Source organism: Achroia grisella, unplaced genomic scaffold, assembly GCF_030625045.1.
Source record: "Achroia grisella isolate CSIRO2021 unplaced genomic scaffold, CSIRO_AGI_Agris_v1 utg1245, whole genome shotgun sequence".
In the NCBI taxonomy this organism is placed as follows: Eukaryota; Metazoa; Arthropoda; class Insecta; order Lepidoptera; family Pyralidae; genus Achroia; species Achroia grisella.
Genome location: NW_026712606.1, coordinates 2,339,181 through 2,351,267, shown reverse-complemented (window position 1 = coordinate 2,351,267; position 12,087 = coordinate 2,339,181).

Sequence of the window (12,087 nt, the reverse complement as noted above, 5' to 3'; positions counted from 1 at the left end):
TCTGTCTATCTGTCTCGCTTTCACGCCAAAACTATTGAACCGATTTAAATGAAATTTTGTACACAGATAGTCTAGACCCTCATAAAGGGCTACTTTTTAATACGAAAAAAGGGTTGTAAGGGGTTGAAATTGGGGATGAAAGATTGTATGGAAGAATCGTCATTTTTGAAGCTAGAAGTTTGAACCTTATTTTTGAGGCTGCTAATTAAATATAAATAAATAAACAAAACTTACAAAGTTTTTAAAAATGTTACCCTTAAGGGTGTTAAATAAATTAGGGGATAATTTTTTTATGTAAATTCGATATTATTCAAGCTAGAAGATTGAAACTTATTTTCGAGGCTGTTGATTAAATATAAATAAATATGGCATACTAAGTTTGTAAAAATATTACCCTTAAGGGGGTAAAATAAAATGGGGGATGAATGTTTTTATGTAAATTTGTCATTTTTGAAGCTAGAAACTGATTTCTGAGGCTGTTGATTGAATATGAATAAATATGCCATCAAATTTTGTAAAAATGTTACCCTTAAGGGGGTAAAATAAAATGGGGGATGAATGTTTTTATGTAAAATCGTCATTTTTGAAGCTAGAAGCTTGAAACTAATTTCTGAGGCTGTTGATTAAATATAAATAAATAGGTCATCAAGGTTTACAAAAATGTTACCCTTAAGAGGGTAAAATAAAATAGGGGATGAATATTTGTATGTAAATTCGTCATTTTTGAAGCTAGAAGCTTGAAACTTATTCTTGAGGCTGTTGATTAAATATAAATGAATATGAAATTCAAAGTTTGTAAAAAATTACCCTTAAGGGGGTAAAGTAAATTAGGAGATGAAAGATAGTAAGGTAATATCGTCATTTTTGAAGCCAGATCTATTAAAATTTTTTCATTGGCTTTTTGAGTAAATTTATTAAGTACCTTACTAATATTATATTTGTAAAAGTAATTCTGTCTGTCTGCCAGTCTCACTTACACGCCAAAACTACTGAACAGATTTATGTGAACATTGTTACACAATTAGTCTAGATCTTGAGAAAGCACATAGGATACTTTTGGATTCGAAAAAATGGTTGTAAGGGGGTTGAAATGGTAGGTGCAAGGTTGTACGTAAGAATCATCATTATTAAAGGTGGAAGCTTGAAACTTATATTTTAGGCTGAAACTTATATTTAGAATGTGAATAAATATGATATTCAAAGTTTTTACTATTAAGGGGGTAAAATAAAATAGGGGATGAATGATTTTAGGTAAATTCGTCATTTTTGAAGCCAGATCTATGAAACTTTTTCCATTGGATTTTTTGGGTTAGTTTATAAAATACCCCACTAATATTCTAACTGTGAAAGTAACTTTATCTGTCTGTCTGTCAGTCTCACTTACACGCTATAACTACTGAACCGATTTAAATGAAATTTGCTACACAGTTAGTCTAGACCTTGAGAAAGGACATAGGCTACTTTTGAATGCGATAGAAGGGTTACAAGGGGTTGAAAGAGTTATGTATGGAAGTGTCGTCATTTTTGAAGATGAAACGATGAAACTTTATCATTTGGTATTTATTGGGTTACGTTCTTAAATATTTTTTTCATTATTTGGTCAAGGTCACTATTTCGTGGACGAAGACGCGGGTACAGCTAGTGTCAGAATAGTAGTAAAACAGATGTTTAGTGACAGCTTCAATTTTTAGCACAATTAATATAATAGCTTAGAAACTAATTACTTCAGAATGCACCTAACATTAGAATATTATTTAGGGTTCTGAATTCGATGGCATTCTTCTTTATTATATAAATAAGACTTCCTTCATGTTAAAGCTGGTGAATGATGGAATGGAATGCCGTACCAAGAATAAAAAGAAATCCAATAAAATTTACATTAATCGAATCCTGTTACACGTTCTTAGTACTGTACAAGCTTCGAAGCTTTGATCTACAGCGTCTGTCATTCAATACATTGATACACTTTTATTTTATACAGCTTTTGATATCCCACACAATGTCAGTCAGTGTTAATCGTCAAGAAATCATTAGTGTTCGAAATCGCAACGCTTACTTCGTTTTCACAATCTGTGACCATTAAATAGGGGTGATAGATTAATATTATTTATATAATATAATAATATAAATACTTTATCCAAAACACGCAAAATAATTGGAAAAACAAAGTAGATTATTTTCAAGACAAAAGGTAACCTGTGTTCGTCCTCGTAATTGTATTATTAATATATTTAGTTCGTGAAAATGTAACAGATGCATAGACACGCACTTTTCATTTATTGTATTAGTACAGAAAGGTCATTGGGCAACATATGACACAGTTAACAAAAGTTTTCCTACAAAATCAAATTAAGTGAAGTTTAACTTCCATTTAACTATACTTACTTATATTTTCAAAAGGAATATAATATATAATTTTTGGTACCTACCTATTTATATTTTGGGCCGAAAACTGGGTATCTCCTTTGAGTATTCACCCTCCATAGCTATAAATAAATGTCATTTGAAAGATTGTATCGGCGTAAGTATTATTCGTAATTACTCTGCAAACTTTGTACTGATTTAGGATACATTATGGCCCCAGTAGCCTAATAAATAAAGTAGCTTTGTTTGGTGGAAACATTTAAGAAACAATGAAATATTTTATATCGCGATCTGATTTTGGGTGTATGTTAAAATTGTAAGGATGAATAATGTACTTAGTAAGTAAGTAATATATATATATGTAGTATAGTATAAGTACCAGAATATTCATTAAATTTGGAGAATTAATTGTTTCGATTTTCTGGATTTATAACTTGTTTTTTAAGTGCAAACATTGCCAAATATCCACACCTTACACTCATTTGGTTTGTGATTTTATATATATAAATTTTAATATTACATTATTAAATATTATTACTTCAAAACCTGTCTACATAAGTATTTATATCGCCTTATTATTACAGATTATATAATAAATACTTAGATGCAGAGCTTTATATTGATTTTTAAATACATTTGTGATCCGCAACAGTTAACGTGTGTTAGAGTTGGACGTTAAACGGACGTGTCTTTGTCAACTCGACTGTAGACGGCTGTCACTACACCGGGCCTGGTGCCTTTTCGGCCCATTGAACTTGTCATAACTGAGCTCACTGGATCCCCGTACTGAGTTCGTGTGTTCGTTAACAGATAGAGGCTGTGTTTAGGATATCAATAAAATCCTTATTACCGTTATTTATATTTAAACTTACTAAGTTAAAACCTTGTTTGGGAATCGATTCCCAAACAAGGTTTTAACTTAGTAAGTTGGATGTAAAAAAGGATTTAGTGATCGCGGGTTCGAAACCCGCGATCACTAAATCCTTTTTTACATCCATTAAGCTTCAACAAATCTGGTATCTTGTCTACCTATAGTCAGCAAATCTAGTTATTTGTTTTTAAATTTACAGATTGAATGTATTTCAAATTCTACTTATATTTTAATTTAAAAATACAGGATTTTATTCATTGACATAAAAACTTAGAAGTATTAGCGGTGAGTATAATTCATCTATATGTAATCCGGTTCATCCGAAGTTCAAAGACGGGAAAACGAAACGAATATTGTTTCTAAATAATATTATACTTCTGTATTAAAAATTTTGGTTGTATTTATTTTTTAAAATAAGCTAAAAAATAATAATGTAAGTAAATCTCTTTATTAAATTAGAAAGTATATATATTTATAAACCTACAGGATAAGGTCAATCTATTTACAATTATTTTGATTGATGTAACGCGGAATAATTTACTACCTTGGAAACTCTTGAGAACGACTGAGGTATTTCCAACGTCATATTATTTTTTAAGGTAAACTTGAAAAGTAAATGTTATCAAATTTAGTAGATTTTGGTGCAATTTTTACAGAAAATAATATTATTATTACGGATAAATACAGAATAAGGTGACTGGTACTGTATACTTAATATGTGTCTAGGTACTGAAATACAAGTAAACGTGTGATGAAAGCGGGCTGTTTACTGGCGAACATTTAGCTGAGTTGAATGGATCTCGTATGCATCACTTAGGAATTCATTGCCAGCCCACCCCCTATGCTCTTAAGATAGGGTGACTAACCTCGATCGTTGAATCTGAACATTGCTATCACCGGCCATTCTCTGAATAGTTCTGCAGGATACTAAATTATTGGAATGTTATGCGCTGGTACCTACTGTTATTACACAAGTCAAATGTTTGCATTCGTTTGCAACGTTCTTAGCTGAAATTTATATCTTTACGGTACAGTTTATATCGAACAGACTGAATACATTGACGGTATCGGTAGTCTAGCGGTTTAGCACACCGCCTTACTTCCGATGGTCGCGGGTTCTATTCTTCGTACGGTACTTGTATTCATGAGTATGATTGATTATATCGTTCTGGGTGTTATCGATGTATAATATGTACATGTATTTACAAAATAATCAATGTATTTATATCAGCTGTCTAGTACCCGTAACACAAGCTCTGCTTAGCTTGGGACTTGATAGTGTCCGTAGTAACCTCTGTCTTACCTATTTCAGTCGCCGAGCCGTATGTTGTATTTCGATTTGATAAGGGAGATATGGAATTGAAATTATAGGCTAAGGAGACATGATACCTCAGTCTTCGATAATGGCAACGCTTTAGGTGTATCACGGGCATTACAAAATCATTTTTTCATACCACTTGCCATTAAATGAACGGTCAGCTTGTGCGCCATTTGCCTAAAAATATCTTTAAATTGATGCGTTAATCCTTTACTATTTATTTAGTTCACTACTTCGTATGCGTCAAACATCTCCGTTCCTATACGTCGTAGTGTGTTGTTGTATAGCCTATGGTATTCTTCAATAAATGGGCTAACCAATACTAAAAGAATTTTCAAAATTGGATTTGTAGTACGCTGTGATTATCCCGAACATTCAAACTCACAAACTTTATAATATTAATAGATAAAACGTTAATGTTAATAATGCGGGTTGCGCTCCCGGCAGGTAGTTTAGCTTCTGGTGAACGAGTTCCATTAGCGCTAATTAGAATTTCTCCAAGCCCGCGCGGTCGTCCTGCCACATCACACCTAACCAAATTCTAGTTCACACTACATAATATGAATTACACCCATCTGTATGGAGTATTATTAAATTCGGCGTCTCGGGCCGTAACAGCGTGTGACATTTACTTCCGAAAATCTTATTAGACTCCGTAGTTGGTTTGGTAGGAAATATATTTTCCAAGTTGCAGTGACATTCACTGCCTACAATTTTTCTCCATCTCTCGACATTAAACTCTGTTGGCTGTGGCTGACAAATGGTAATGTTGATTTTCATTAAAACTGTAATGGATTTGTATTATTGTTAGTTGTCGCCGGTATGGTGAATGTACCTAACTTTTAATGGTGTATCGATAATTAATAGCGACTCCGTCGTAGTTTGGCTTAATTTGATTTTGCTGGTTCGTGATCGATTATAATTTAACTGTATAATTCTTGGTAAAATAAGGCGTCGTTAGAAGCGCGGTCCCCCAGGTACTAGTAATAAACAAGTTATTTTAAAAGTAAGTTCATATTGAAGGACCTTTTGACATTGTCTCGGCCTCATCAGTGCGACAACCGTGAAACTGGGCCCCGCAGTTCTTCCGGAGGCTGCCACCCGTTTCCGTTCATGACGTTCTTGACACATCAACGTGATTACGTGACCGATTTACTTTGATATTATTAAAGGCAACAAAATATAATATAATGTATTTGTGTATTATATCTCTCTATGAATTATTCTGCAAGCAAATATTTGTAATAAGACGTTTATTGCAAATTGCAATTGTTTATTGTAATTTTACGGTGTATATCAGGGATGTTAAGGAGATCCGTAACCGTAATCGAAACTATCGGATATCCGATATAAAAAAATATCCGTAACCGTAACCGAATCCGAAATAAAAGTGTCGGACAATATCGGATACGGGCGGAGCCTATTGATACACGTTATGAAACCATTTTATAAGCTGTTTGTATTTTACTTTTGAAATTCCTCTAAAAAAATATTATCCGAAACTAACGGATAATCCGAAATAATTTCATATCCGCATCCGTATCCGTATCCGGTATAATAATCATTCCTATATCCGAAACCTATCCGTATCCGAAATTTCATATCCATAACATCCCTGGTGTATATATCTGTACATACCTATGTGTATATATTTGTTGCCAATACCTTATTTATTTTTATGATTTTAATATGTGTATATTTTGTATTTTGTTATTTCAGTAGTGTATGTATGCATAAACAGATTGAAACATAAAATAATCAACATTATTTATGACATCGCATGGTCGGCTAGTTAAACCATACATTTTCGATATGTATGTAATTTCTTTTTTTTACTTAATCTATTTAATAATTTTTATGGCTTCCTGTGAATTGTGTTAGATATGTTTTGTTCCTATTTATTACGCCAAATTCACCGTATACGTTATTGTAAGTGAATTTATACCAAACCAATACGGAGGCAATTTGTTACCAGGAAATGGAATGTGAATTGTTATTGCATACTCTGATTGTGAACGAGCATGAGATTGTTTCTGGTTCGCAATATACGTTCTTTAGCCTAGGGTGCAATTAAAACAACTACGTCATTGGTATGTTAAAGTAAGATTTTAATATGAAAGCCCTGAATGCTACTGTGATGATATAAAACGAAATAAAAGTCGTATCACGTTTTCAGTAAACAAAAATTAGAAGCAACGAAGAGCAATGAACGTTTACTCGCTGGGTGTAACTGCAATGCACCATTATATTACGCACATTACATTATTTTAAGCATGTCCCTGTAGTTCTAAAAAGGGTTAATTTGTTGGCTCATCAATAATAACGACATGAGCTTATCGCGCATGAGAAAACCAGGAATATATCGTTCATATGAAGGGTGTGTGATGGTATGGCAGTACATCAACTACGATACCGCTCTATCCGATGTACGAGCTTCTAAATCAGGTAGTCTGCATGCAACGCCTGTGGAATTATGTGCAGCAACAGCCGTTAATCCTATTTACGTGTACGAAACTCTTGGACATATCGTTTAATATTTTAAATGGTGTTTCGTTTGACTGATTTCTCTATTTATAATAAATACAGTTCACAAAGCGCATGTCTTGTATATTTATATATTATCTCATAATACACAAAAAATAGCTAGCTACTAGATTTTTAACTATTGTCAATGACCTCAGTTACTACATTTTGATTGCTGTTGTGTTCCTCAATGAAATATATTGATGAATAAGAATGTACTTTTGTATTAAAACGAAAACATTATTCTTATAACTTCTATTATATTAGATTTTGTTTTCAAAGTTCACAAAAATATTTTTTTAACTTAAAATCAAGGTAGTCCAAGTATATTTCAGTTAACAAATAAATCGCTTTTCTGAAGCAAATATTTTCATCCAGATCCGTTTCTATATTTTTTTAAATAAACCAATTTATTCCTTCTTGTTTACACAATTGAAATTCAGTTTTGATGTGGAGGTACGTAACGTAAAATCAATAAGGTTAATAATGTAGCTGTATCTCGTAAACAGTCAACGACGCGGCTCGCTCAGCAAATTCGCTGTGCAAAGAGTAATTTAAAATTCAGGCCGTTCAGTCGTCAGTGGCGGCGGACCAAGGACTCATTATTACCATGTTGTTCTATACTACTTTTAACTCGTGTTGTAATGGTACCATGCATTTTGAGTCTTAGTACTGCCGTAACCATATTTAAACGCGCCATGACCGACCTTGTCAGGATATAAATACATATTCTTTAATTATTATAACTACATATAATTGTTGAATAAAACATTATTATTTATACAGATTAACTTATTACAGAGACATTGTATTGTATTAATTTTTAAAACTTTATTATAGCAGTTGTATTACATCGCTAAGTACCTAGTGAATTGCACACTTCAAAATACCTAACAGATAGAACAAATACATGGAAATTGTGGTTCAATGTCGTAATGTTACTGAATGAAATATTCCCGTTTGTATGTACTTTTAACATTCATACGATTTTGTTTTAATATGTAAAAATTGATGTTATTATTTAATTAAATCTACCACGTAAATGTCTGAAAATATCTATGCTAAATATTTTTACAGTCGTTAGGAAAACAATGATATGACATAATATGTGTTAAAAATAAAAAAGCAACGGTTACGAAATGTACGTATATGTAATATTACGTTATAGTTGGAGTAGGTATAGCAAAACAAATTCGATTCTTTACGATGTTAAGCAATAATGGAAAATATGTAACCTACATTTCCTATAAAGCGTTATGCGTTTCCTCTTTCAACAGGCAATAATTAAATAGAACAGTATATTATTAACGTTAACAAGTTATATTTATAGCTACTGCCGCCCAAGAGTCCATTTGCCGCCCACTGAGCTGTTAGGGTGTCGACCCGCGATGCGCCCAATGTTAGTGAAAAACCACATGTTGGAAAAAGTTGTACAATAGTATATTATAACTCAGAAACTATTACACAATACTAATTGTAATATAACGTCAGTACAACGGTATGGATTTAGTTTAGTTATTCAAATAAAGCATACAGCAATATATATCTTTTATGAATTTTTTTACAAGAAAATATATTTATATCGTATCGACTTTAGTATAAGGCAAACACAAGTAAAATGTAACTCCCATGGATTATAAAAATAATTAATCAAACCTCAATCAGATTTGTCAAAAATGTTTAGTATTAGAATATAACAGCGAATCTAGGGACTCTTTTCTTTTCGTAGCTAGTTAAAGTTCAGATAATATCAAAGCGACCTACTTCGAATTAATTTTGTTATTAAAATAATGCATACAGCAAAGAAGATTGCTGTTGCTTAAAAATTTTGTCTGAATATTTTGGGAGTTTGTCCCACTTTGTGTCCACTCTGAGTCACTTACATTGCGTTGTGACGAATTTTAGCAGTTAGCTACTATCTTCCGTTGCTATCGGGTTTTATTGTGTGAGAAATATAGTATAATAAAAGACCACTTATATGTTTTTGTGCTATTGTTTACAAGTTTATATGTATAATAATATGTGAGTATTTAATACAATTTCTATCTGCAACAGGTAAATATACAATGTGTCAAATCGATCGTAGAAACAAACGATTGTAAAAGGACTATTACAAATGTTGTATCGTCTGGAAAGCTCTGCCGTCTCCACGAATGCAGTCGGTTGCTGTCAACTTCAGGCTGAACTTTTTTCTTTATAATGGAATAGTCTTCTTGCTAGAGTACTTTGGCCCTCCATTTTTCTGTCTACACATTTCACCATTATTATTTATGGATGTATTCCATGTGTTTACTTACAAAGTTTTATGATGAAAACAAATAAATTAATCTTATTTCTATAGTACTACAATTTCGCTATAATCTGTATAGATTATCTAGTTAAAACTAAAAACCTACAAGTGCGTATCGTATACTGTTTGGTTTTTAACCAAGATTATAAACAAGTTTTTATTTTATGCATGAAAAATATATAATTGCAATTCGGAAACGAAGAGACCTCTTTTATCAACAAAAATAGTTGAGTCAAAAAATCTTTAAAATATTACAAGTGATAAAGGCCTATTGCAAATATTACAGAAAATAAATGAATATAATGCTGTTTCTAACTGACGCTGTTTTTCAGAAATCGTCTAAACCATGCACGAACAAATAAAATAAAAGTTATTTACATTTATTTTCATGTGTATATAAGTATAGAATAGAAATAATATTTATTTAACTTAAAATAAGTACTTTTTAATAGTAATTTAAATTCCGTATTTGTTCGGAACCCTCAGTGTCCGAAATTCGCACTTTACTGTATATTTTTAATCCCCGACACAAGAGATAGGATGTTAGAAGTTTGAAGTATTTCTAAGTGCTTCCTTTTGTATCGTATATAGTTTTAAAACAATAAACATGTTTGAGGTTCGTTTAAGTTCCATTAATGAAGTTTATATTTTGTTAATGGAAATCGCTTAACCATTTAAAGCTTCAACATTTTTTTATTTTTATTTGTGTTTACATTATATAGACCCTAAAGATCTAATAACGAAAGTCTGGTGGTTTTATAAAACCATTATTGCCACAGAATTTGCAAACCTGATATCTGACATTAATATTATGAAGTGAAAAATCGTATTTTGTGAGTTTGTGTGTATGTATTGGATAACCTCTGGTATCACAATACTTATTTAAAATATTCTTTCACCATTTGAAAAACATACCACATTGTACCATGTAATATAATTTGCTATATATTATGTTTATTTTTAAACTACAACGTAGCCGGGACTCGTAGCTAGTTTAAGTTAGTTTGGGAAATCCATATGACGTCGTCCAGACAATATATTTTCTTTAGTCTAGACAACACTGCTACTTGTACTTTAATAATACGGCAAATTTAAAAGTGCAGTCACAGTATTTTTCACTATATTCCTGTACTGTAACATACAATTATAACCGGTTATGTATGTTATCTATACTATTATACTAGTATAATTACATTTAAATGAATTTCCATATTTATCAAAATATACTTGTTACATAGTGACTAATGCTATTACAATTGTATATTTTTATAATAAATAAGTTACATATAATACAATACAATTTACAATATTTATATATAAATATATCTACGGAAATCAGAATATTGGATTAGGTCAACTTAGCTAAATGAAATTACTGAAATTGGTTTCAGCATTGGGCGATGTTCAATTTACAGCTATAATCGATGATTTAATCAACGCTATTGGCCTTCTATGAATCGCTGTAGAATGGTTTGCGTGATATGCAATATTATATTATGATTGCTTATATGTGATCAGTCTTGGGTTGTGCAGAAAAATTTTCTATCTTAATTTGTGTATATTTTTTTCGTTTTTTTTTTTGTATTTTTAAACATTGTTTGATTATAATTTATTTAGTGTAGTATAAGCATCATAATTCATTTAACTTTTTATCACATTTTCGGTTGGGGGCCTGGTGATCTGTATTAAAGGTTGTACTTATTTCAGACACCAGCTCCTCACAGCAAATCAGTTATAATAATAAATTTAAGCGTTTAAACCAAACAAATACCTACTTCATGTATTGTTGCCATCATGTTTGTGAGGAGAAATAAATAAATCATATTACTATTATTTTTACGGAAACTTTTTTATACTTATGTGATAACAGACTCTCCGTTTTCACGTCTTTTTTGTTTTTATAAATAAAATAAATATAACCGAAGATTTGAAAATAGTTACTGGCAACACAAACCGCCGGTAAGATGTCTAGTACGGTAGGTCTGAGACCTGATGGCGCTGTGTGTTGTCCAGAGTTATTATTACATATCCTAACATATTAATTACATATATATATATATATACATATATAGAATAGTAACAATTTTTAACAAAATAAATGACAATATTCAATTTGTATAAAACTGTTTTTTTGGTTTTGATAACAAACCTAAATTTGTATTGAAAATGTAAAATTAATATATATGTAATTTCCACTAGTACATATTACTAAAATTAATATAGACATACAATGATACATAGCGTGATACGAGTGTGAGAGTTGCATAAAATTTTGTTAAATGTAAATTATTGTTTGTCTATACAATTAAGTAAGTTTCAATATTTTTTCAGGCGTGCGATGTGAATACGTTATTAGTATTAATTATTAGAGTACCGACATCAATTATACGCCTCCTATCGATTACCAGATTCCTTCGACGAAGCAAGCATTTTAATTATGTACTGCATAGTCATCGCAAAATGTAATTAGCCTCATTGTATCACGGAGCGCGTGTAGATTCGATTATCATCTCATCATACTCACCCGCACCCACACAACACTGTTTGTGTGGATTATAATATATTAATATTATACCCAATACACCTTGGAATATCAAATACATATTATTATATGGGTAGTTACCCATATAATAATATGTATTTGATATTCCAAGAGAATAAGATCATTATTTTAGAACTATTATTTCCCCTATTTCCTCATCAAATTTATGGCTCGACATT